This window comes from Triticum aestivum, chromosome 2A (genome assembly GCF_018294505.1).
Source record: "Triticum aestivum cultivar Chinese Spring chromosome 2A, IWGSC CS RefSeq v2.1, whole genome shotgun sequence".
In the NCBI taxonomy this organism is placed as follows: domain Eukaryota; kingdom Viridiplantae; phylum Streptophyta; class Magnoliopsida; order Poales; family Poaceae; genus Triticum; species Triticum aestivum.
The window spans coordinates 20295026-20300956 of record NC_057797.1 but is presented as its reverse complement, the minus strand read 5'-3'; positions in this window follow the sequence as shown (position 1 = coordinate 20300956).

The following is a 5931-nucleotide window of genomic DNA, read 5'->3' as shown; positions in this document are numbered from 1 at the left end:
AGGGAGGGGGCAGCCGCACCCTAGTGCTTGGCGCCTCCCTCTCCCCGTTACACATCTCCCTCTCTCCACAGAAGCTTGGCGAAGCCCTGCCGGAGTCCTGCTGCATCCACCACCACGCCGTCGTGCTGCTGGATCTTCATCAACCTCTCCTCCCCCCTTGCTGGATCAAGAAGGAGGAGACGTCTCCCGTCCCGTACGTGTGTTGAACGCGGAGGTGCCGTCTGTTCGGCACTTGGTCATCGGTGATCGGAATCACGACGAGTACGACTACGTCATCACCATCCCCTTGAACGCTTCCGCACGCAATCTGCAAGTGGTATGTAGATGCAATCTCTATCCCATTACTCGTTGCTTAGATGAACTCATAGATGGATCTTGGTGAAACCGTAGGAAAAATTTTATTTTCTGCAACGTTCCCCAACAGTGTTCGGAGCTCAATCATTGTGGTGTAAAGCTCTGGGCAAGCGTCGGGGTCTCCAATTAGGTTGTGGAGATCGCCCCGAGCATTTTGATGGGTACCGGTGACCGCCCTCAATGGTTGCCAAAGTGTACAGGTTCGGTGACCGCCCCCAAGGGTTTCCATTTGTACGGGTTCAGTGACTGCCCTCAAGGGTCCTTTAGTGGAATCACGGCATGTTTCATTGTGCAAGGGCGTGAGGAGATTACGGTGGCCCTAGTGGCTTCTTGGGGAGCATTGTGCCTCCACACCGCTCCAAACGGAGATTAGCATCCATAAGGGTGTGAACTTCGGGATACATCATCGTCTCCACGTGCCTCGGTTATATCTTACCCGAGTCCTTTACTTATGCACTTTGCTTTGTGATAGCCATATTGTTTCATGTCACATATCTTGCTATCACTTAGTTGTTTATCTTGCTTAGCATAAGTTGTAGGTGCACATAGGTGAGCCTAGTTTTTTAGGTTTTGTGCTTGACAAATTAAACGCTAGTTTTATTCCGCATTTGTTCAAGTCTAAACCGTAATTATTTCAATGCGTCTATTCACCCCCCCTCTAGGCAAAATCCATGATCTTTTAATTGGTACCAAAGCCTCATCTCTCTTTTTTAGGCTTAACCGCCTAAAGAGTAAAGATGTCGACTAGGGGACTGGGATTCTCTGACACTCTTAGTTTCGATGGAACAAATTTTGATGTTTTGGTAATTCGCATGCTTCATCTCTTTAGGGTCATGGACCCAAATTTAGAGCGAATTGTAGATATGGGGTTTTCCCCTCCGAAGGATCCTCAACGATTATCTTTAGAGGACGAGAAAAACTCTTATCTCAATGCTCAAGCTTCTAATGTGCTTTTTGATGCTTTGAGCAATGTAGTGATATTTGAACTCATGCCGTTCGGGATGCTCATGAGTTTTGGACAAAGCTTCAAGATAAATATGGTATGTCCATGATTTGTGAGGATGATTGTTCTCCCTCCACCTCCGGCCGTGTTGTGTTCAACTTCTTCCACTTCACCTGCATGTGGATTGCCACAAGGTAATGATATGGTGAGTAGTGTTCTCCATTGCAATGATGATAGTGGGCTTATTGTTGATGATTCTTCATCACTATTTTATTGCGATGCTTCATCTTTGGACTTTGACACTTCGAGCATCGTACATGTTTGACATGCTTGTGTTGATAGTCCTTGCATATCATGTAGAAATGACTTGACTAAATTTCATGATGATATGCTTGCTATATCGTGTTGCCATGATAAAAAATGCTTGTATTTCCTCGAGATGTTGTGCTAACAATGTAGAGGAAACCCGACACTCCATGGAACAAGATGTGGTCTTAAATGGTGCTTCAAGGGATCCATCATCATCATCTATTGTTTCTCACTTTTGCCTTATGGCTAAGGCTTTGAAGGTATCTCCTACTTAGGATCCCAATATATCTCTTGATGATGATGTTGATGCTAATGAAGATGAGAATATTGATGAAGAGAATGATAATGTTGCTTCCTTAAAAATTAAGGGGAAAATGATTTTTAAAGCTCTTCACAAAAATAAAATTGCTTATTCCAACTTTATGGAAATCATGTCTATTTCCATTGAGGCCAAGAAATATATTGAGGAGTTGGAATCTCATCTTGAGGAGCATGAGGTCACCATTGAGAAAATGGAAGGTCATGAGCGTGATTATGCTAATGAGATTCCAGACCTATCTCAAGCTCTTGAACTTGAACAAACCACCAAGGAATCTCTTGAGGAGACTTTTGCTCTAGGATTATCTAGAGTGAGGGAATCTCATGATAGAGCTGTTGAGGTGGCCAATGATTTTGAAACTAAAAATGAGAAGCTTGAATTTGTGCATGCTAAACTCCTTGAGGACTTTGGCACCTCGAAAATGGCTCAAGGGTCATTAAGAGTGAGCTCATCAAACTCACCGAGTCTCATGCTCAACTTAATGCTTCATATTCAAAAGATCTTGCAAAGTTGCCTCTCCCCTTGTTGTTAATGATGGTGCTTGTGCTACTAACTCTCTTTCTTGTGAAGCATCCATTTTGAAGGAGAATGTTGAGCTAAGGGCTCAACTTGCGTTGCTATCCAACAATTTTTGGAAATTGGAAGAAAGTCATGAAAATCTTTCTAGCTCTCATGATGATCTTCTAGTATCCCATAATGTGCTAAAGTTAGCTCATGAGGCTATGACTACTAAGGTAACATATAGTGAGCCTCATGTGGATACTAGCACTACTCCAAGTAAAAATGATATCTTGCCATGTGCTAGTCCTCGTAATTCATCTACTCCTAATGTTGCTACATCTTGTGATAAATAGCTTTCCTTGCCTTGTTGCTCTAACAATGATGCTTACACTTCCTCTAGTAATTGTGTTGATACTAACCATGTAGAGGAAATCAAAGAGCTCAAGGCCCAAGTAACTTCATTGAAGAAAGACTTGGAAATGTGTCATGAAGGGAAGTCCACACTCAACAATATCTTTAATGTGCAAAAATCCCCCAATGACAAAGGTGGACTTGGATTCAACTCCAATAAGTAGAAGAAGTCCAAGATGAACAAGAAGAAGGGCCAAGAGAAAGTCAAGAATTCGGCCAAGATTGTTTGCTTCAAGTGCAAAATTGAAGGGCATCATGTTAGTTCTTGCCCATTGAAGAAGAAGCCCATTAGTGACAAGCAACAAGGGAAGCGATCACAAGTTCACTCACTACTGCAGGATACTGCTAACGCAACACTACTATCAGAGATCCTTTGCCGAAACTTTGTTCGATGCAATAATCGCAGACGGTGGTGTAAAAAAACCGTCAAAAAAGGTGCAAAACGTTTGCGATGGCGGAGCCATCAAACACAGTTCAGTTTTTAGTTGCGTGTGCGATAAAGGACACACGGTTAATCCATTCAAACTGTCTGTGATGAGGCGGAACAACAGAAACGGGCAACCATAACAATGTTTGTGCGATGCAGGACACACGGTTAATCCATTCGAACTATTTGCGATGAGGTAGAACAACATAAACGAGCAGCCATATCAATGTATGTGCGATATACGGCATACGGTTAACTTGGACAAACTGTTTTCGATTAGGGAGCACAACAGAAAGGGTTCAACTTAACAAGATGTGTGTGATATGCGGCATACAGTTCACATGGATGAACTATTTGCGATGAGCCAAAAGAACACAAACGAGTCGTGTTAACAAGATGTGTGTGATACGTGGCAAATAGCCGACTCGGATGAACTGTTTGTGATGAGAAATTACAACACAGGCGGTCAATACAGTTACTTCGTGTGCGATTCTGTGTGTATAAAAAACTTTGAAAAATGCAAACTAGTTGCTTGCGGTGGCGGAGTATCGCACACGATGCGTCTGCGAGAACTCGTGTGCGATGATTAGTATGTTACACATACGTTTCCTTATGTTAACATGTTTGTGAATTTGCAATATGGACAGTTAATATCCAAATAGCTTCTGGACATCGGGCACACGCTTAAACTCAATGAACTGTGTACGATACTAATACTTTCCATGAAAATTTATGAACTTGGGTAACATCATTTGAGTAACATATATATAGTGGTTACACTATTCGAAAAAAGGAAGATCTTCTTAACACGGTTTTGACAACCATATGATCCATATCTACATACTTAACATAGTAACAACTATCACATTTTAAGAGGCTAAGGGCCAACAACCATATGGTCCATATCTACATACTTAACATATATTGTAACAACTAGCACATTTTAAGAGGCTGAGGGCCAACAACCACAACTATCCACTGGAAGCAGCTTGATCACAACGACTCGGCATCTCGTCAATGAAAAGGAAGAGCCTATCCTATGCCTTGGTAGAGCATGAGTAGAACAGTGTCTTCAATTTTCCATTATGGATGCATTGCCATGAGAAGCGAGAACTAGTTAATTTGAATGGTTCCATTTTTGCGGGAAATGCAGTACCTTGCAATCACTTTGGCGTTATTAGCAGGCACAAGTGTAATTAGACCACGCCGGGAAATCGATCCAGGAACTGCTACAGGGGGCAATTTATGTTGACATGTAGAATAAAAAACAATTGTAACATATCATTGAAGATATATATAGTTTATGAGCATCAACATTAAAATAAGACTTTTTACTAGCGCTTTATACACACAATGGTCTTGTTCAGTGTGTGCACCATATATCTAATTAATCTCATCCAAAATCCAGCGTTCATACGCTATGTTATCTCTGTCAGATTATCAATAAAGTTTATGACATGCTTCAAGTCCTTCCAGTGAAATTTGGTACGCTTAGTAACATACAGATCGTTCACTATGCATCCAACATATCCTGCTTAAAAGGTGGAAATGTATTATTTATTCAGAACATGGTAGAAGAATATATAGTGTGCATAAATTGGTAAATAGAATTTGTTACTGCCTAGGAACGGAGTCAGAATATGATATCACAATTGGTTGCTTAAATAGTGATCAATTGGTTGCTTAAATAGTAATATGACCGCATGGAGAAAGTTGAAAGGACACTAACCTCGATCAGACTTTGATTGGCTGATGACGTTGGGGAAGTAAACATCCATGTTAATTAGACCAGGCTGTGGTGCACGCAGTAGAATTTTATTGCCAGCTTTCAGTTCATAACACTTAGACATTTTTCTCCAAAGGTCCACATTAAAATAGGAGTGACCAGCTTTATCAAGTTTTACGCTAACCGTCATTGTAAATCCATGCTGCGTTGTCAATATGGCATCCTGGGAGTCATCAGCAAAGTAAAGCCCAAAATTTCCATCTACTCCTGTTCTTGCAAAGCAAGGGATGTACTGCTTGAAATGAAAATTAAGATAGTAAATTAGATATATTGAAATAGCAGAGCAAGATGCAAATATGGGAGTAACTGATAGAACAGGTCCATATATAGATGAAAGCAAATTACAAAAATATATAATTAAAAATAGATGATGTAACAAAGATTTGATGCAAATATATAGATAATGTAGCAACAGACGGTATATGTTCACAAATTTAGGCCATGCCGACCGTGGTAGGTTGAGATTGAACATACCGAGCGCTTCCTGAAGTCATCTGGAATGGTGAGATAGAACTTCGTTTCCGACTGGCCACGACCACAGTTGCCCGATTTGTGCTCACACTGTGGACACATGAACGAATCAGCTAGAACAAAAATGATTCCACGACGATTTCCGCCGGTTGATTAACATCGACGGACGGAGTGCGATAAGAGATGAGTGAATGTTTCGCAAATTAAGTTGATTACCTTCTCCATGAGAAAAATCCCCGGCCCAATCCCGCAGAAAAACCCTGTCGACCAGAGTTTAGAATGTCGGTGCAAATAGGCGGCGGAAAGCGGTGGAGGCAAAATCCGGTGCAGTTTGGAGCGCGACCTACGCCCGCCGCCAACAGCCGTCGAGCTTAGGGTGCAGAGTTGCGGAGGAGACCGCGGCGAGTGAG